The sequence below is a fragment of the Narcine bancroftii genome, chromosome 6 (genome assembly GCF_036971445.1).
Source record: "Narcine bancroftii isolate sNarBan1 chromosome 6, sNarBan1.hap1, whole genome shotgun sequence".
In the NCBI taxonomy this organism is placed as follows: Eukaryota; Metazoa; Chordata; class Chondrichthyes; order Torpediniformes; family Narcinidae; genus Narcine; species Narcine bancroftii.
Window position 1 is genome coordinate 187,404,516 of NC_091474.1, and position 22,081 is coordinate 187,426,596.

The 22,081-nt window shown below is 44.8% G+C and overlaps 1 protein-coding gene and 1 long non-coding RNA gene across 3 annotated transcripts in view; one reads left to right on the plus strand and one right to left on the minus strand.

Annotated features, from left to right (window-relative positions):
• arhgap18 (Rho GTPase activating protein 18) overlaps positions 1–22,081 on the minus strand; it is a 142,624-nt gene that overhangs the window by 115,894 nt on the left and 4,649 nt on the right. The gene's annotated exons all lie outside the window — the stretch shown is intronic.
• The window catches only part of LOC138736866 (uncharacterized), a 129,963-nt gene that overhangs the window by 31,222 nt on the left and 76,660 nt on the right, over positions 1–22,081 (plus strand). The window contains exon 3 of the long non-coding RNA XR_011340634.1: positions 12,520–12,612. This is a non-coding gene — a long non-coding RNA (uncharacterized lncRNA). The remainder of the gene's footprint in view (positions 1–12,519; positions 12,613–22,081) is intronic.

The window sequence follows — 22,081 nt, forward strand, 5'->3', positions numbered from 1 at the left end:
TCAACCCTGTTCTGAATTCCCAGCAGATGCCAGTTGAAATCAATTCATAATTTTCAGATATCATTTTTATCAACAGGTGATGAAAGATCCATCAGCTGCCATGTCAGAAGCTCTATCCAGTTTTTCTTTCCCCCAGTAAAATTGCAGTAATGTCACATTGACAGAAATAGTAGAAGCATAAATAGGACTTCATCATTCAACAGGAATGAATGATCAGAAAGGATCTGTGGGAAAATGGGTTACAGTGAGATAAATGGGCTGCAGTGAGATAAATGGGCATGGGGGTAGGGGGAAGGCATTCAGTATCACTTTCTGTTTCTAACCCTGTGTCCTTGGGCAAAAAAATCAATATGATCAGTAACTGAGGTTCCACAATCCCATTGGATAGAGAATCTACAAAATTCATGACTACAGGTGAAGAAATTTCTTGTCATCTGTGCCCCTACTGAGCCCCAACCCTAGTTTTGAAATTGTTCCACTTGGTTCCAGGGAAAAACTCAACTGTGCATGTTCTTCATATTTCTTGTGACATTGGAGACCATTCAGCCCATCAAATTTTTCTCATTCCATGGAGTAATCACATCAACCTTACCTCTCCCACCACGCATTTCTGTGTAGCCTGTTCTTTCACACATGCCCATTAATTTGACACTGATTATCCTTCCACCCACCCAGACAAGAGGAAGTTTTACAGGAACTAATTAATCCACCAACCAGCATGTCTTTGGGATATTGAAGAAAACCTGAGCACTGTGGGAGGGGGGTAAAGGTGGACTTGAATAGTTACAAGGAGAAAAGTGCAAACTCCACACAGACAGCACCACCAGACATCAGAATTGAACTATGTATTCTCTCTTTCTTCTTTCTCTTTGGCTTGGCTTCGCGGACGAAGATTTATGGAGGGGGTAAATGTCCACGTCAGCTGCAGGCTCGTTTGTGGCTGACAAGTCCGATGCGGGACAGGCAGACACGGTTGCAGCGGTTGCAGGGGAAAATTGGTTGGTTGGGGTTGGGTGTTGGGTTTTTCCTCCTTTGCCTTTTGTCAGTGAGGTGGGCTCTGCAGTCTTCTTCAAAGGAGGTTGCTGCCCGCTAAACTGTGAGGCGCCAAGATGCACGGTTTGAGGTGATATCAGCCCACTGGCGGTGGTCAATGTGGCAGGCACCAAGAGATTTCTTTAGGCAGTCCTTGTACCTCTTCTTTGGTGCACCTCTGTCACGGTGGCCAGTGGAGAGCTCGCCATATAACACGATCTTGGGAAGGCGATGGTCCTCCATTCTGGAGACGTGACCCACCCAGCGCAGCTGGATCTTCAGCAGCGTGGACTCGATGCTGTCGACCTCTGCCATCTCGAGTACTTCGACGTTAGGGATGAAAGCGCTCCAATGAATGTTGAGGATGGAGCGGAGACAACGCTGGTGGAAGCGTTCTAGGAGCCGTAGGTGATGCCGGTAGAGGACCCATGATTCGGAGCCGAACAGGAGTGTGGGTATGACAATGGCTCTGTATACACTTATCTTTGTGAGGTTTTTCAGTTGGTTGTTTTTCCAGACTCTTTTGTGTAGTCTTCCAAAGGCGCTATTTGCCTTGGCGAGTCTGTTGTCTATCTTAATTGCCTCCTATATGACACTTTGCCATAGAACACATTATCCACTAGCTCCCACTTATGGGTGTACTAGATAAAATCTTAAACTACAAGCAGATTTACCTCAACATGGTTTTCCATTCATATATTCATGGTGTATTTACAGACGTTGTTTAATAAGGTTCCGCACAAAAACACCTGCTTTAGATAAGGTAATACATTGCTGTGAATAGAGGATTGGTTAACTAACAAGCAGCAGAGTTGGGGTAAATGAGTGGGATCAGTGCTGGACTCACATTGTTCATTGTATAAATTAACGATGAGGATGAGACCAAATGTAGCATTTCTAAGTTTACCGATGACACGAAATTGAGTGGAAAAACTAATTGTGTACAAGAATCAGAGTCTGCCAAGTGAAATAAATAGGATAAGTGAGTGAGCAAGAACCTGGAAGATGGAGCACAACATCAGTAAATATGCAGTCATCCACTTTGAAAAGAAAAATAGTAGACCAGACAATTATTTAACTAGTGAAAGTTTGCCGCATGCTGTTGTGCAGAAAGATCTGGGTGTGCTTGGGTATGAACCCCAAGAAATTAGTGTGCAGGTGCAATAGATAATCGAGAGGGCAAATGGGCGGTTAGTCTTCATTGCTAGAGAGATTGAATTTAATAACAGAGAAGTTCTGCTGCAATGGTACAGGGTAGTGGTAAGACTGCATCTGAAGTTCTGGTCTCCTTACTTGAGAAAATATTTATTGGCTTTTGAGACAGTGCAGAGGAGATTCACCAGGTTGATTGTAGAAATGAATGGGTATTCTTAGGAGGAGAGAAGGTAACTTTGGATTATACTCATTAGAGTTTAGAAGGATGGGGGGGGGGGGGTGGAGGGAGAAATATTACAGAAATGTATAAAATTATGAAAAGACTAGAGAAGATAGAAGCAGATGGGCTGTTTTCACTGGCAGATGAGACTTAAACAGGGGAAATAACCTCAAGATTCAGGAGAGGCTATTTGAAGACAGAGAGAAGGAGGAAATGCTTCGCCCAGAGGGTCTCTGGAATTATTTGCCTGAGCAGTAGAGACTTCTTCATTCAATATATTTAAGACCCAGACAGATTTTATTTTAATAGTTGGTAAATAAGTGTTATGGGGAACAGGTGGGTTAGTGGAGTTGTAGATCTCTCCACTGGCCACCGAGACAGAGGTGCACCAAAGAAGAGGTACAAGGACTGCCTAAAGAAATCTCTTGGTGCCTGCCACATTGACCACCGCCAGTGGGCTGATCTCGCCTCCAACCGTGCATCTTGACGCCTCACAGTTTGGCGGGCAGCAACCTCCTTTGAAGAAGACCGCAGAGCCCACCTCACTGACAAAAGGCAAAGGAGGAAAAACCCAACACCTAACCCCAACCCACCAATTTTCCCCTGCAACCGTGTCTGCCTGTCCCGCATCGGACTTGTCAGCCACAAACGAGCCTGCAGCTGACGTGGACGTTTACCCCCTCCATAAATCTTCGTCCGCGAAGCCAAGCCAAAGAAAGAAAAAAGAGATCTATAGTCAGATCCAGCACAATCTTATTGAATGGTTGGGAAGGCTCAAGGGGCAGTTGGCCTACTCCTATTTCTTATGTTCTTGTACATCTTCAAAAGTTTATTCTTTGCACTATTTGGTTCTGTTTCAGATCTTTCAGAAAGTGCCACACACGAGGCTGCTAAAAAGAAAGGAGCCCATGGTATTAAATAATAAGATCAGCCAACTGGCAGAAAGCAAAACGTGGGAATAAAGAGAATCTTTTCTGTTTGGCTGCTGGCCACAACAGGGAATAGAAAAGATTCACAAGGATTTTACCAGGATCAGCAGGCTTGAGTTACAAGAAGAGGCTGAATAGGCTGGGACTTCTCTCCCTGGGGTATAGGAGACCGAGGGGTGACCTCTACAAAGCTATACAAAATCATGAGGGTCACAGTTAGGTTGAAATGGTCAGGTTTGTCCCAGGTTTGGGTCATAGTTTTAAAGGAGAGATAGAGAGAGATTTAAAGTGGACCTGAGGGACATCTTTTTCCACACATAGCGTGATTAGTATATTAGAATGAGCTGTCAGATGAAATGGCAGATGCAAGTAAAATTACAAGATCAAATACATTTTTGACAGTTATATGGATAGGAAAGGTTAGAGAGATTTTGGTGAACGCAGGCAATTGGAATTAGCTCAGGAAGACAACTGGCTCAGCATTGATTCATTAGACCAAAGGGCACATTTCCATGCTACAAAGCTTTGTGACTCCATGGAGTCACTCTCAGAATCCAGCTAGATTTGGACACCGAGGCATTGACTCTCCCTTTTATTTGAATAATGCAGGAAATATGAACTGTTGCACATCACTTCTGCAACAAACTGATATTGATAGAAAATAATTTTGCTGACTTGCATGCATCTGTACGGTTCCAGTTGAAAGATGATTTTGGTTGCAATTATAAATTAATATCTGAAATGTTTGGCTTTCTCACCTAGTTATTTACAACATACTGTTGAGTAGATGAACTGTGCAAGTTTACATTGATTTAATTACAAAACTGTCATGTATCCATGAAGATGACATTCTAAAAAGTACTAGCAAATGAAAGCAGCTCAGCAATAACATGCAATTATATAGGTAGATAAACAAAGTTTTAATAAAATGGACTATAACTTTGACCATTATTTTTGACATTTAAACATGGGATCTTTCATCAAAATACTTTCCTCAGATTTATTAATAACAATTTATTACATTATATGAATTGCCATACTTTTCTCATCAATACCTACATATTGCAGTGAGGAAACTTCCCATTGTGGATCCCAATTTAACCAAGTGAACAGAAGTAAAATAAAGCAACATGATTTGTGAAATACTGTTTTATGTTTCACTTTCAAAAAAGAGCAGGTGGCAAAAGATCATCGATTTCTTCTCGCTATTTTAGTGCATTTTATTATGTACTTCAAGGTGGGTTGCTTTAACATTCAGCTCATAAGCAACAGCCCCTGTCATACAGCACTTGAAAGCCAGGTTTTATCCACCTTTTAGTGCTGTGTGAAAGCTTCAAAAGGCCATTTCACGTCAGGCTGGCTACAAGAGCAAATCACAAACTTAAAACAATCTTTCAGACAGCGGCCCTAAAAGGCTGCTCCATCATCGCATTCATATCAAGAGGTACCTCGTAGCGACCTCCGGAGCTTATGGAAGTGGGCGATTGGTGCCGTAGCACCACCCATCATAAACACACGGCAGAGCAATGGCCATTGCTTTGCGTTTTGAGCCACTGAGAGTGGCCTTGAAGGCTGAAGCGGCCTGGTGTCACAGCTCCTGACCAGGAGGCTGCCCCGACACCTCCCGATAACCCCCGCTGCCTTGAGGGGGTCATGGAGGGAGAGGGCGAGTGGGGAGATGGGTCATGGGCCGACAGCATCATCAGCCCACCTCTAACCAGCCGTCTGCAGCAACTGTACATTCAGGTCAGGTGGCGGAGCACAGCCCTCCACCAATTATCCTTCACAAGAACTGTTGGAATCGGCACCTCAGAGCTGGCCACAGCACATTCAGAGAGGCAAGTCTTTAGGCAGAAGGGTGAAGAACCTCTGCCTTTACAAATGGGTGTTTCCCCTGCTTGAAAGTGCCTAAAGGCGATTTAGGAGTCGATCTGCCAAGGTAGTCTCAGCAGTGGAGTGCATTAGACTCACTGAGCTGGCTTTTTTTTAAAGCTAGCTTCCAGAGACAGGTCGTGTATACAGCTTGGCTTTTCAGTGTAAAAAGGGCTATTATGTCAATCTTAGCTAAGCACTGCATTTCCCTGATTAAGGTTTCCATTGGGAATTCATCTATGAACAAGAAACACAGCCTTCACAATGTCAGTTTTTAAAATTTTAACATTATCACAAATCTTTCTACAATTTTGGAAGGTATAGCAAGTTTAAAATGTGTTTTAAATATTTAGGTAACAATACAAATTGCTCCTAAAGTACATTTGCAACCTTTTAATAACAAAGGCATTGTTCTTTTAACATGACGTTTGCACAACCAATTCCAATAATTACCATGGTATTTTACAGATAATTATGAATCAGTTTGTAAAGGAAAACAAATCAATAAAATTATTTCACATGTTAAAATATATCAGAAATGAGATGTTTGCATTTGTATATCATGTTTTATTTATGAAGAAATGTGAATTCAAAATAATTTAGTGGGGTACAAATACAAAAGATATTGTGCAACTTACTATAATCGATTATTGAGCTGCATTGATGTTTATAAATTTTAACTTGCTTCATTTTAAGAGTAGACATCCATATCTTCCATTGCCCATTATCCATAATGAACAACAACATCATCATCATTAATAATTTGGATTGCATTGGAGAACATTTGTTGATTTATTCTATAGGAGTATCCAATCCTGGCCACAGTAATATATAAATGTTGGACCTTGTAGGGTGAATAAAAGCTCTCACGACTGGAGGGAGAACAAATGCTTTTATTAGCTTATAACTAAGGGTAGGGTCTCACTATGGTCTTCAGAAGGGTTCTGGGTTTAGGCAGGAAACCAGGGTTATAAATGAGCTGATGGGGGTGGAACCAGGAGGCATGGCCAACCATCAGCACAACACACTACCAGTGAATGCATTTCCTCAAAGCCTTTGTGGTCCTGGGGATGGGGAGCTCTAACAGGGGGCGCATCCTATCGGGATCGGGGTCAATGATGCCATTCTCCAACACGTAGCCAAGGATAGCCAGCCGTTTATTTGTCAGAGTTATAAGCGAGGTTCAGGGCTTTCGTTGTGTGGAAAAAACTCTGGAGGTTGCCGTCATGGTCTACCAAAGTGTGGTCACAGATGGTGACATTATCAAGGTAGGGGAAGGTAGCCTTCAGCCCATACTTGTCCACCATTCTGTCCATCTTCCTTTGGAAGATAGAAACCTCGTTAGTAATACCAAAAGGGACCCTCTGGAATTGATAGAGATGACTGGTAGCCTCAAATGCCATATATGGACGGTCCTCGGAATGGATTGGCAGCTAGTGAAAGGCTGCTTTCAGGTCAATGGTCGAATAGACCCAATATTGTGCAATATAATTCATCATGTCCGAAATTCGAGGGAGGGGGTATGCGTCCAGGAGTGACCATAGTCAATTACTAGCCTGGACTTATTTTCCCCTTTTACTCTGACCACTTGCATTCTCCACAGGCTGGTGCTAGGTTCGATGAAACCTTCATCAAGCAGATGTAGTGTCTCAGACTTTGTAAAATCTCAGTCTGCTGTACTGTACCTCTTGCTCTTGGTAGCAATAAGTTTGCAGTCCAAGGACAAATTCAGGAAGTGGGGGTGCAGGGTTCAATATTCAGCATGGAGAGGCTGCATGTTGGTTCTGATTTTAGGGGCCCTCCATTCCGAACTCTGTAACAGGGGAGGGGACCAGAATACTCGAAGGTCAAGCTTTTAAGGTGACACAGGAAGTCCAGACCCAACAACACCGGAGAACACAATTCATGAAGTATATACGAGCAAAATTTACAGAATACCACCCCCCACCCCCCTTCAAATGACAGAATGTTGTTGAACATGCATAGAATGTGACTGAAACGTGAGGAAAATGCGGTAATTAGAAGGATACAACATCAGGTTGTATTTTTGCACAGTCCATGAGTCTATGAGGCTTTGAGTAGAGCCTGTATCGATTAGGCATTTAGTGCAATGTCCGTTTACCTCCTCCTTCCTCCGACGATTGCGCAAAGTTTGAATTTGGGTCACGGCAAGATGGCCACCGAGCCTTTTAGCGCCGTTTCCTCACTGCCACCCTCTGTCGGCATATCATGCAGCAAGTGGGTTCAGGTATTCACCTGATGGCTTGGGGCTGGAATCAGATCCAGGAGTGGTGCAGGCCATGGACTTCCTCAGGCTTCCCCTCGCGTGACAAACCCTCACCCAATGCCCTTTCTTGCCACAGCTGGAACACAGAGTCCTTTGCCGGGTAACAAGATCAAGGATGCTGGCTCTTACCGCAGAAAAAGCTCTCCCTGGCATGGGAAGCGGCAGCCATTAGGGCAGGGGTGGCGGGAGCAGCTGGTCCTCGAAGGGGTCACCTGGATGAGAGAGCTCTCTGGCTTAGAGGTCATTGTTCTTGAGCTTAGCTTGTTCCAGTGATTTGGCCAGCTCGATGTGGATAGCCAGGTCCTTATTTCCAGACCTGAGCAGTCGCTGCTTCATGTACCTTGAGCAGACCCCGTGACTAGAACATCCCGGATCTGTTCTTCCTTACAAATGCGGCCTGTAGTCGCTTCATACCTGCACTTCTTGGCAAGCGTCCACAGATCCAGCTGGTAGTCATCAATGGTCTCTCCTGGCTGCTGGTGACATAAAGCAAGTCGGTGACTCACTAGGACCTCGTTCTATGACTTCAGGTACCTAGTCTTCAACACCTCGATAGCAGGATCATATATAGAGCAGTCCCTGATGACTGCATATCCTTTCATTCCTATACTCAAAACAAGTGCCGACCTCCTGAGTTCATCGGTATGAAGAACGTCTCTGGTCACATTCAGGTAGGCCTGGAAGCAGTCTAGCCAGTATGTGAACTCCTCAGCTGCGTCGAGGGATAGAGGGTCTATCAGTAGCATACCTGGCTTGAGTAGCACGTCCATCGTTAGGGAATAAGCTATTAAAATTGTAGCGTGAATAAAAGCTCTCACAACTACAGGGAGAACAAATGCCTTTATTACCTTATAACTAGGGGTAGAGTCTCACAGTAGTCTTCAGAGGGTTCTGGATTTAGGCGGGAAACAAAGGTTACAAGTGAGCAGATGGGGGTGGAGCCGGGAGGCGGGGCCAGCCCTCAGCACAACACACTACCAGTGAATCCCAGTTCACTGCAGACCTGAAATGCACACCAGAGTATATTCAAATTCCCTGCTATCAAAGCAACAAAAAAAAAAAATTGCTGAAGGAACTCAACAGGTCAGACAGCATCCATGGGTAGAAATTGTTAGTCAATGTTTCATGTCTGAACCCTTTATCAAAATTAAGACAGACTAGGTGAAATTACATATAGTAGAGGGAAAGAAGCTGCAGGAGGAGCCCAGTGGACAGAGCATAGGTGTGAAGTGAGAAAGAAAAAAGTACAATTAGAAAATGAAGAGGTGTGAACAACGGAATCAGACAGGGTGAGGGTTACCCAAAATTTTAAAAAAATAATGTTCATGCCATTAGGTCTGGAAATAAGGACCTGGCTATCCACATCGAGCTGTCCAAGAGGAATAGCCTATGTTATTCTTCAAGTTTACATTTGGCCTTACCCTAACCATGGATTAGGTCTAGGATAGACATGCAACTACACTTGATCAAGTGTCCTAATCCCAAAAGTTGACTAAACATTTCTCTACATGAATGCTGCCTAACCCACCAAGACTCTCCAGCCTCTCATTTCAAAAGCCTGCCTGTCTCAAAATATGCCTCTCCCATACACAGAGATTCAATTCACATGATGACAATGGAGTCTGAATGCAGAGTTCTGGACCCACCAATAAAAACTAGTGGAATACAGCAATGTATATAAAAAGTCCAAGCTCCATTGTAATTACTTGCACCCAGACCTCACCACAGTTCAGAGCACCAAACAGGCCTTTCACCTGGAAGCAAAGCTTCACTTGAGTATCCGCAGGAGTGATCTACTGCATCCAGTACTCTGGTCGCCTTCTCTACATCGTAGTGATGTGCACAGACTGGGATATCATTTCACTGAGCACTTTCACTCTGTTCTCATCAGTGACAAGGACCTCCCAGTGGCCAACTATTTCAATTCTGCCTCTCATCTGTCCATAGCCTCATAATGTCCCACCAAGACCACCCATGAATTGGAGAAACTGTGGAATTGATTTTTTTTGTCTGGGCACTCTCCAGCCAGATAGCATTAGCATGAACTTCTCTGGTTTCTGCTAATCTACTCTCCCTTCCCCCATCTCTTTTCCCTCAGTCAGGAGTGGCCACCTCAGGCTCTACAATGTAAACTGTCTGGGTGGCACCCGGTGGTGGGGAGGTGCTTCCAGAGTCAACTTGAACCTGTTTTCAAGGGTCAACCTAGACATCAAATTGGTTTTCAAGGGTCGACTTGTACAGCAAGGACTGGTTTTTGAGCTGAGTTTAAGATCTCAAAAGTATATCTGGCATACGTTGACCCCCCACCCCCAACTCACCACAGTTTTTTTTTTAAAAAAGGGTTCATAACTCATCTTGTATGCTGATATATACTGGACCTACCAAACAATGCCTTGAGTGGGTCCCTTTAAGATGGTATTGAAGTGAGCATTTGAAACATCAAAGTATAAAGGAAAGGGACCAAGTGCTGGTAAATATGAAAATATGTGGCAACTTGTATGGGCGAAGGCTATTCCTATACTGTGTGACATGATTATTATGAAAATTATCGTATTCAAAATAAGTTAAAAATATTGAAAGTTTAAATTAGATCCACAATCAAGTTCAATTGTAATACATTAAAAAAATAGAGCTTTTGAGTAAATTATCGTGGAAATGGGAATGCAGGTTTTGGAGAAGATAGAACTGAAGGTTTTTGAAGAGCATAGGAGCTACATTTAAAAAAAGAGAAACTGGAACCAAAGTATCCCTGAACGTTGACAAAAGTGAAAGGAGACTGCAGAGCTTCGGCTCCAATCTTATTTTATTTCATAATTTTAAAAAGATTAAATTTGATAATTATATTCACAAGGCAGCATGAAGTTGATGGCAAAAAAAAAGTCAGCCTCCAGTTCACAATTCATAATGGACCAGAGAGTAACAGCTTCATTTAAGGTGGTATTTAGTGGTAAAGGTATCAGACAATGTTACTGAATATTGAGGGCACTTTGTCTGGCATGGACAAACTGGTCCTCTGAGGTGGTTTCCATTCTACAAAACTCCACATCCAAGACTTTAATGTGTTACATTAAACAACTTTCATCCAAAATTCAATAAAAGGGCAAGATTAAATTCAGTGTTAAAGCAAAACAGTGGATACTAAATCAGTTGTCTGTTTTGCATTCTGCCTGATTTACTTCACTTTTAATGTCAAAATAAACAAAAACAACACGTCACGCAAACAGGATCACTGGTTTGTTATTGAATGTTTCATGCGGCCACTCAATACTAAATTTACCAACATCAGTTCAAAATTAGTTGATTTGGTAATAAACTAGGCTGTGACGTTATTTGCATAAAGGCAGAATAAATATGGGTGTCACTGACAAGGCTTACACATTGTTCTTTCCAAATTGCATTTGAGAAACTGGCGGGAGGTTTCTTTTATTATCCCTGTGCCTGAGACATCAGCCGCTTTCAGGTGGCCAGAATACCCGACTGTAAAGCCACCTAGTGCGGCTGTCGGGTGGCCACCTAAAAGTGGAGAACCCAGCCAGGAGGAGCACTTATTACCTGACCCTCCTCCTGTAGGTACATTCTCTGGCTTGGAAAATCCCCCATTGCACCTGAAAGCAGCAGTAGGACTACAGCCACAGTTCACAGGAGCCAGCATACGCTCGGACGCAGCTCTCCTTCAGCCAGCATGTTCAGGTGACAGAAAGACGTCTTCTCCACAGCCACCTGAACGTCCCAGCTTCACTCCCCCAGCCACGTCTGCCAGTGCATTATCTGTCTGCCTCCAAGCACCTGAAAGAGGCTACATATTAGATTTTACCCTGTGACCACAATGCATCTCCAATTATTATGATGTGCCACTTGGAGAAATAACAACACACTTTTCTTGTATGTTATTAAAAGTATAATTTCTAAAAAAAACTACATTCCAAGCTCAAATAAGGTTTGGAGAACAGCAGTGTATTTCTTTGTGCAAATGTGTGAGAGTTATGGAAACGAGGAACCTCATTATTTTAATAAACACAATTGCAGAGTAACACTAAATTCTGTATATTGCTGACATGTCCATTGACAGATGATAGTTTAGATTTAATAGTTTCCAGAATATATCTATTTCATAATTTTTGAAGATTATGAGATAACAAGAACACCTGCATCTAGTTACAAAATGGGTAAAATAGACAGTGAAGAGGTCTGCATGAAGTTGTAGCAAACAAGCCACACTTACAAAATACACGCAACTTGCCATTACTGTCCTCTCACCAGTTATAACTAACAGTAGTCCACAACCAAAAATGTCATAGGTTATCCAAAATTGCACAGATCACTTTTCTGTTTAAAGCATTTTTAAAAAGCACTCAAAAGACACTCAATAATACATATATTTTCTGGGCCTCTTCATTATTCTTGATTTTCATCTACCACTGCAGAACAAACATTATAGCCCTGCTTTGAGATTCAAACATACCCAGCAGGCATTAAATAATCAAGACCAATGTTAACATCTCCCAATGTACAAATTGATGGATGAATTGTTTATGAAAATTTGCTAAAGATATTTACTCTCACAATGTTCAATGCTTGAGTAAGGTCCAGGAAGTAAATTCTGTGGGGAACTATAATTGCCATCAATTGCCATTTACTGAAAGAAATTAAAGAAAAATGCACGTTTATGGGTTTACAGATTACAGAGGAGGTGGTGGTTGCCGTCTTGAGGCAATTAAGGGTGGATAAATCCCCTGGGTCTGACAAGGTATCCCTAGGACCTTGAGGGAAGCAAGTACAGGTAGTCCCCACTTATGACTGTAATGGGAACTGAAGGATTGGTTGTACCTTGGGTTGGTCACAAGTCGGATTCGCTCCACACGCATGCCCAAGGTCATGCAACATTCAACAATGAACTTTTTAAATGGGGACCTCGGGCTGCTGCAGGGATCGGGGACCACTGGGTATAGTGTTTTTAATATAAAAAAAGTACTTGTACAGTAAATTTAATAAATATTTTAAAAGATTTTTGGTTGTATGTGCAGGTGGGAATACTCGTGTAGATTGGAAGTTGAGGACTACTTGCAGAATAATTTCAGGAACCCTAACAGAGGTACTTAAAACGTGCTTAGCCACAGGTGAGTTTCCAGAGAAAAGGTTAAAAAAAACTAATGTTGTTCCATTGTTTAAGAAAGGCTCCAAAGAATAATCTGGGTAAGTATAGTTCAACAAGCATGACCTCAGTAGTGTGTAAAGTAGTGGAAGGTATGTGAAGAGATTGAATATACAAGTACTGACATAGACAGAGTCTGATTAGAGATAGTCAACATGGATTTGTGCATAGTAGGTGTTATGTATATATGCCTGTGTGTGTATGACATCATCATGTCACTCATATATACTGTGTACTGGAGGAACCATTTTAGTTCTATGTTAAACAATGAATAAAGCATCACATCTCCAAGTGCAGTGATTTTTGAACAACAAATACGTGACAGATTGGCGATGAAGATCAAAATGTACCTCCTCGATGCTCCGACATTGGAGTGAAGATTTAAAAGGGAAACACAAGTTCATTCTTACAGTGGGCCCCACAAGCTCAGCCACAGAGAACAAAGAAAAGATTCAAAATGGCAAAGGCACAGTTTGGGCAGTTCTTGGATTCGGAAGAAAACTAGCATTACTGTGGAACAATTTGATCATCTCAGTGTAGCCATTAACAACACTGCATCTTTTAACAAAAAAAAAATTCGCTATTTTTAAGCTGAATGGACAGGAAGACTTTTCAACTGTTTTTTTTAAATAAAAGCATAGCTCCGGATACACCTGGATCCAAAACTTATGCAAGTTCCAAACCACCTGTTATAGCAGAAGGGAAAGATTTTATTATAGAAAACAGATCAGGTGAATCCGTAAGTGAATATTTGCCAGAATTACATAAAATGTCATGCCTCTGTAAATTTGGTCAATTCTTAAATGATCCATTAAGAGACCAATTAATAATGGGCTGAGCCAACTGCAGTGCCAGACACAAATTACCAAGTCAAAAAGACACAACTCTTAATTCGGCACATGAGACAGATTTGGGTTCCAAGATGGCTAATAACAACGTAGACATCTAGAAGATAAAGACAAGTCAAAACTGGAACAAGTTCTTAAGAAGTACTGGGGGTTTTCGAAAAAGGCATGGGAAAAATCCAAGGAGTCCAAGCAAAATTACACTTGAAACCAGGAGTTGAGCCTATTTTAATCCCAGAACAGTACTTTTCATCATAAAAGGAAAGATTGAAGCAGAACAGATTGGAAGAGGAGAGAATATTGGAAAAAATCTAATAAAACGATTGGGCAGCTCCCATCGTACCAATGCAAAAAGCCAACTGGGAAATTTGAATTTACAGTGATTACAAAGTCACCATTAACCAGCAGGCTTTACAGATACCAGTACACCCTATACTCAAAGCAGAACTATTGCAAGCCTTGAACAAAGGAAAGAAATTCAAGTTAGACATCACAAATATACCGACAAAAATAGAATTCGAAGGCGACTCAAAAGAAATACGAGACGATCAATACTCATTTGGGGTTATTCACCTATACTAGAATGCAATATGGAACATCAGCAGCCCGGCCACATTTCAAATGATCATGGACAAATTATTACATGCACTTAATGTAGGTGGCTACCTCGATAGCATTATAATTACCAGTCAAGACGATTCTGAGCACCTATCCAATCTAGAAAAGTTCCTAACCCGTTTGCAAAAAAGCAAACGTCCAGCTGCTCCAAGACAGATGTGTATTTATCGTTCCTTCTGTCACATATCTGGGCTTTACAATTAGCAGCACAGGAGTATGAATGGACACTGCTGGCACCGACTCAGTCCGCAGAGAACCTTACTCAACAAACCAAGCCAAATTGCAATCATTCCTGGGCTTGGTTAACCATTAACAGAAGTGCATTCCAAATATGTCGACGCTGTGCAGCCCACTAAACTAACTGTTTTTAAAAAACACTAGAAATTGTATAACAAATGACAAGACTAGTCACGCAGGGGACTGTTTGAAAGAAATACTAACATCAAGTGACAATGTTCTCATTCACTATGACCCAAACAAAAAAGTTACTCTGGCACTAGACACACCAGTTGGATTAGGAGCGGTGTTATCACAAGTAACTGAAAAAGGGGAACAACCAGTGGCTTATGCCTCCCCGTCTGACAACTGAAAAAAAGACTTACCATAGTGCATGGCATCAAACAATTCCACCAATATTTATATGGTAGAAAGTTTACCTTAGTAACCAAAAACAAACCACTAATTTTGATTCCAGGACCTAAAAAGGGGATACCAGTGCTAACGGCGACATGAATTAAAAGATGGGCCATGTTGCTAGCCACATATGACTACGATTTAAAACAAGCCAGCAACACAAAACAACCATGCTGATGTGATATTGCGCCTGCCCCTACTGGAAACTAAATAAAAAGATGAGATAATTAAATGGATGGTGGAGGCTACAGCTATTGATCAAGAACAATTCACCGTCTACCTATTACAGCAAAAAAAAATCATTAAAGTAGTACAAAAAGAAAGTACCATCAAGGATCCTCTACTTCACGTCAAATGGATGGCCAGAGGCTGAAGCGATATCGAAAGAACTAAAATCTCATTCTACAAGACGCCATGAAATATCAATTGAGGAAGGTTGTTTATTCTGGGGAATGAGAACAATAATCCCTACAAAATGGCAAACAGCCATATTATCAGAACCCCACAACAACCACCCAGAGATGGTTCAAATGAAGGTGTTGACATATATAGGTCTAGTGCCCCTCAATAGGCCTGAACATTGAGCAAAACATGAGAAGATGTGACATTTGTCAAGGTGTGCAACCCAGAGCCTCTTAAGCCAAAGCGAATCACAACTCTGGCACAGGATTCACATTGATTTCACTGGTTCATTCATGGATAAAAATTTCCTCTGTAGTCGATGCACACTCCAAATGGCTAGTGATCGTACCCATGAGGGAAACAATAACAGATCATATCACTGAAAAACTGCTAAATAAATCTGCATTGTATGGATTATCGATTGAACTGGTTTCCAATAATGGTCCACAGTTCATATCGGAGGCTTTTAAGGTGTCCCTACGGAAAAACAGTATTCGACACATTTTGTCAGCACCCTACCACCCAAGCACCAACGGGGAAGCAGAACATTTTGTACAGACCTTCAAGAAGGCCATGAAAATGAAGAAAACACTAAATGCATAATGGAGTCATAAAATTGCAGATTTTCTAGGGAACTACACCTCACTCTATCACCAAACAAACACCAGCTGAATTAATGTTTGGATGCAACTTCAAAACAGTGTTTTCCGCAGTATATCCGAACATCGGCATTCAAATAGAACAATCTGCATCTCCTGACAAGTCTACAAGAAGTTGGAGAACCAGTTCTGGTACACGACTACTGGGATAATTGGGGACCATGGGTGAGAGGAGTTATCCTTAAACTAAGTCTTTGTTCTTATTCTGTACTGGTGGGAACTAAAATATGAAAACAACACACCAATCAATTGAGAGCAGTGGATGATCCTATGGCCACACCCAAGGCTTACAATCCTGATGAGATATCAGATGAAATTCCGTGGACCTATGCTACATCAGATGAAACTCCAGGGGCCTATGCTGTGAATGTTAATGGAATTACCTTCAAGGAATGAGGCTCTGTCGCAACCAAGCATCCTATGCAATGCCCATATGTGGTTCACCAAATTCCTCACCACCAACCAAGCTACCATCCTCAAAAAGCAAAGAGTCCAGAGAAGATGCAAAGTACCTCGACAGATTCTACCTCTCTGAGATGATCATAGAGGGAAAAACATTCTCAGAGCAATTAAAGGACTATGTTCAGTGACTTGGCAGTTTAATATTACATACTTATTTTATAGTTTATTCATCATCTCCCCATTATTCCCTGGGCACCACATACTTATTGTAGTTTAGTAATGGTGCTGCCTGTATGTTATTTTCATAAAGCATTTATCCTGTTAGCGGCAGGGGTGGGAAGGGGATAGAGTGTTATGTGTTATGTGTTTACACCTGAGTGACATAGTCACTCATATATACTGTGTTTTGGGGGGAACTATTTTAGCTCTGTTACTAAATAATGAATGAAGCATCATGCATGCAGTACATTCTGAACATCAAACACATGACAGTAGGGAGATTACCAGGAAAGTTGATATGGAGGGAGCATAAATATGGTCAGTTTGTGGGATTAAAATGTGTTTATTTCAATGCAAGAAATATCAGGAGTAAGGGATATGAATTACAATATTGTGGTCGTTACACAAGGACAAGTTTGGCTGAAGCAGATACAGGTGTTTAGAAGTTTTAAAAGGGATATGATGGCAAATAAAAGATGGAGTGGAGTATCATTACTAATCAGGGATAGTATCACAACTGCAAAAGTGGAAGACATTGTGGCAGGATTGTCTTCTGAGTGGAAGTTAGAAACAGGAAAGGAGCGATCACTATATTGGGAGTAGGCTCCCAAATAGCTCACAGGACACTGAGGAGCAGATAAGTGGGCAGAATTTGGAATGGTGCAGAGATAGCAGGTTGTTGTTATTGGAGACGAACTTCCCAAATAGTGACTGGCACCTCCATACTGCAAGAGGGATAGATGGGACAGAATTTGTCAGGTGTGTCCAAGAAGGATTTCTGACACAGTATGTGGACAAGCTGACTAAAGGGGAGGCCAAATTGGATCTATTACTGGGTAATGAACATGGTCAGGTGACAGACCTCCTGGTATGGGGAGCATTTAAAAGAAAAACTTTATTAAAAATAAAACCACTTAGTGTAGCGGCAGCAACACTGCTCCTGCAGTAACACATGCAAACAGACATGTTGAGCTCAGTGAACAAGCTGCTGGGCTGCACTTATACTCCCAGCCCGGACCTGGCTGATAACTGCGCTGGAGGGCACTGACGTCATCTGGGCATCACATGGTCCCCAAGCGTGGGATTCTGAGCCCCGAGCTGGAAGGAAGGAAGTGAACCCCCACCCCCCCGACGGCGACATTTTGGCCTGGCTGCCCCGTCGCGTGGCTTACAAGGTGAGCTGCCACACAGCAGCCCCCCCCCCCACCAGAACCGGTGCCAATGTCCTTTTTTGCCGGGCGGCCTCACTTCTTGGGCAGGGCAACAACCACGGGCTCGATGGGATCGAGGTGCGTTGGCAAACAGCTCATGCCTGGCACCCAAGTCCAGTGTGAACGTCGAGCCAGAACGCTGTAATACCCTGTACGGTCCCTCGTACAGTCACTGCAGAGGTGCCGCGGTCGGGCCCCGCCAAACGAAAACAAACTCTGTGGAAAGCAGCTCACCAGGAATGTGAGTCGGGCGGGTGCCATGCCTGGGTAGCGGTGGGAGTTCGAAGGAGTCCAAGCGTGCCCTGAGGTGAGGAAGTAGTTTATGCGGTGAACGCTGGGGATTGAGGTGCGTTGAGGTGCGTTGCCTGCAGATCTTCCTTGGGAGTGGAGCGGATGTCCAGGAGCACCCAAGGCAGTTCGTCCGTCCAGTCGGGACCGGTGAGGTGGGCCATGAGCGCCGACTTAAGATGTCGGTGCAGACGTTCAACCAGTCCATTGGCCTGCAAGTGGTAGGCCTTGGTGCAGTGTAGCTGTATCCCCAACCTATTGGCGAGCTGTGTCCAGACCACAGATGTGAACTGGACGCCACGATCGCTGGTGAGGTGACCCCGGGATGCTGAACCGGGCAACCCAACCATGCAACAGGGCTCGGGAGCAGGAGTCGATGGAGGCATCTGGCATCGGGATCACCTTGGGCCAGTGAGTGGTGCGGTCCACCACCGTAAACAGGTAACGGTTGCCCGTGGAAACAGGTAAGGGCCCGACGATCTCCACGTGAATGTGGCTGAACCATTCCCAGACATGCTTGAACTCCTGTACAGGCACCCTGATGTGCCTGTGCACCTTGGACGTCTGGCAATGGGTGCATGTTCTGGCTCAGCCCGCTATCTGCTTCCACAGCCCATGCCATACATTCTGCCACCATTCGAACCATGGACCTGCTGGACGGATGTGAAAAGTCGAGGATATGATGGAAGACCTGCCAGCACCACTGCTGTGGAACCACTGGCCACGGGGTGCCCAAGGAGATATTGCACAGGATTGTGTCTTCGCCACTTGGAGTTGGGAGGTCTTGGAACCACAGGCCAGTGATGGAGGTCTTGAAGGCCCTCGTCTCCTCATCAGCTTCCTGGTCCCGGGCGAGCTGGTCAAAGTCGAGGCCGGGCATCAGCACGCAGACGTCCGGTCGCAAAAGTGCATCGGCAACCACATTGTCCTTCCCTGCCTTGTGCCAAATGCCGATGGTAAACTCCAACACAAAGGAGAGGTGATGCTGATGGTGGGCCAACTAGGGATCCTTTGCCATTCTGAGTGCCTGGGTGAGGGGTTTGTGGTCGGTGTAGATGGTAAAAGTCTTCCTCTTCAAAAAAATAGCAGAAATGCTGCATTGCCAGTTACATGCCCAGTAACTCACGGTTGAAGGCACTATACTTGCGTTCCGGCGGGCGGAGCAGGCGGCTGAAGAATGCCAGTGGCTTCCAATGCCCATTCACCTGCTGCTCCAGGATGGCACTAACGGCTGTGGCAGAAGCATCGGCAGAGAGTGCCATATGCAGGTCGGTGTGTGAGTGGGCAAGCATGGCGGCCTTCGCGAGGGTGTCCTTGGTGGCCTCTAATGCGGTGCAGGCTTCTGGGTTCCAAGCAAGTGCTTGGCTGCGATGAGGGCGAACAGCAGCTGCATGATGCACACAGCTCCCTGGATGAAGCGGTTGTAAAAGTTGACCATACCCACAAACTCCTGCAGCCCCTTGAGGCAGTTTGGGCGTGGGAACTCCCTGATGGCAGCAACTTTCGCAGTGGCTGGCATGGCTCCTTCTGCTGTGATGTTATGGCCCAGGAACTGCATGGAATCTTTCCCGAACTGGCGCTTGGCTGGGTTGATGGTAAGGCCGAAGTCAGCCAGCCAGGAGAAAAGGACACATAGGTGGGCCTTGTGTTGCGCCCGGTAATTGCTGGCGACAAGGATGTCGTCCAAATAAATAAAGACGAAATCCAAGTCCCTGCCCATCGAGTCCATGAGGCACTGGAAGATCTGAGCGGCGTTCTTGAGCCCGAACAGCATGCGCAGGAATTCGAACAGACCAAAGGGGGTGATGATGCAGACTTGGGTATGTCCTCAGGGTGCACCGGGATCTAGTGATATCCACGCACCAGGTCAACCTTGGAGAAGACCCTCGCGCCGTGCAGGTTGGCCGTAAAGTCCTGGATGTGAGGGATGGGATAATGGTCAGGAACAGTTGCCTCGTTGAACCGTCGATAGTTTCCGCAGAGACGCCAGCGGTTTTCGTGACCAGGTGGAGCGGCAAGGCCCATGGGCTGCCGGACTGCCGAATGATCCCCAGCTCCAAAAGGTGCGAAAACTTCTCCTTCGCTACCTGGAGCTTGTCAGGCGAGAGCGGGCGTATCTTGGCGTGAACCGGCGGGCCCTGGGTGGGGATGTGGTGGAAAACCCCGTGGCGTGGTGAGGCAGTGGAGAACTGTGGCATAAGGAATGTTGGGAACTCGTCCAGGATCTGCTGGAACTCGTCTCTGGGCATGCTGATCATGGCCATCTGTGGTTGCTCCGAGTGGGAGGCGTCAAGGCAAATGGCCTGGAAGGTACGGGTGTCCACCAAGTGCCTACCTTGAATGTCCACCAGAAGCCCGAGTGCAAGGAAGAAATCTGCACCCAGGATGGCAGTTGGGAGGGATGAGACGGTGAACCTCCATGCGAAATTCTGTTGGCCGATCTGGAAGTAGACTGTCTTGTCTCCATACGTCCGGATTGCCATTGCATTAGTCACACGGAGGGGAGGTCCATGAGGTCGGTTCCTGGATTCGATGGCCGTGGCTGGTATGACGCTGATCTGGGCTCCAGTGTCAACGAGGAACCGCCGGCCACTGACTGAGTCTCGCAAGTAGAGAAGACTGTGTCCTCGGCCAGCTGCCGCAGCCATTAACAGCAGACAGCCTGTTCATTTCCCTGGAACGAGCAGGGCTGATGACACTTCCAAGCCTTGGCTCCCCAGCACTGGTGGTAGAAGCAGAGGCCTGCAGCGGATGCTGCGGCCTTGGTTATGCTCTTGGGAGGCCCCTTCCGAGTCCGGGTGCTCTACCTCAGTGCTAGGGGCGGGCTTGGCATGGTCGTGCCCGTTCCTTGTGACCTGCTGGACCACTGAGCCTTCCGAGAATCATGCGAGCCATAGCTCTTGGGCCTTCTGGGCGACCTTCCTCGGGTCAGTGAGGCTCTCCTGGACCAGCAGCGGGCGGATGTCCCCGGGCATATGTTCGAGGAAGATGCACTCGAAAAGTGGGCAGTTGGTGTGCTCACCCATGAGGGCGAGCATCTCGTCCATCAGTTCCATCAGGGACCTGTCCTCCAGGGCGTCGAGGTGCAGCACCCAAGCGGCACGCTGGTGTCTGGATAGTCCAAGGGACCCGGTAAGCACTTGCTTGATGGTCTCGTACTTGTCCTCGACGGGTGGGTGCTGAACAAAGTGCAAGACGCGTCTGGTGGTGGCCTGGTCCAGGGCAGCGACCACATGGTAGAATTTGGTCGTGTCAGACGAAATCTGGTGGAGGTGAAACTGGCCCTCCGCGTGGCCAAACCAGGTCTCCGGCTCCTGAACCCAGAATTCAGGCAGTTTTACGGCAATAGCGCTGATCCCAGGCTCGCTCATGATGGGTTCAAAGACGTTTGAACCAGTTGTGGTCACCAACTGGAGCGGCGGCTACACTGCTCCTGCAATAACACACAACCAGACGGGTTGAGCTCAGTGAGCAGACTAGTTTATTGCAGGCTGCTGGGCTGCACTTATACTCCCAGCCCGGACCTGGCTGAGAACCGTGCTGGAGGGCGCTGATGTCACCCGGGTGTCACGTGGTCCCCAAGCGTGGGTTTCTGAGCCCCGAGATGGAAAGAAGGGAAACCCCCCCCCCGAGAGTGCCATTTTGGCCGGCTGCCCTGCTGCGTGGCTTATAAGCGGGGCCGGTTCGCCTGCCTTGTGGTGAGCCGCCACATTAGCAAACATGTCACTTAATCCAAATACATGTGGTATTTTATTAAAAAAATAAAGAAATAAAAGAAAACCTCATGAATTTCACCTCCCCCCACCCCCACCCCCACACAAACTAAAGAAAAAACAAAAAAGGACAAGAAAACCCACAACAGGAGTACTTCACTTGATACTTTTAAATATACAATTATTTATAGAGACCAAAGAGAAAGGGCATGTACAAGATTAGTTTAAATTTTAATACTAACAGTTTGTAAATATGGGCTCCATATTTTACAAAATGTATGATATTTATCTCTTAAATTATAAGTAATTTTCTCAAGTGGAAATCAAGCATAGTTATGGACAAGTACAAGATTAGACAAAATGGTAAAGTGTTTAACTGGGGAAGGGGTATTACAATGGGATTAGTCAGGAACTGGAGAGAGTAAATTGGGATAGATGTTCTCA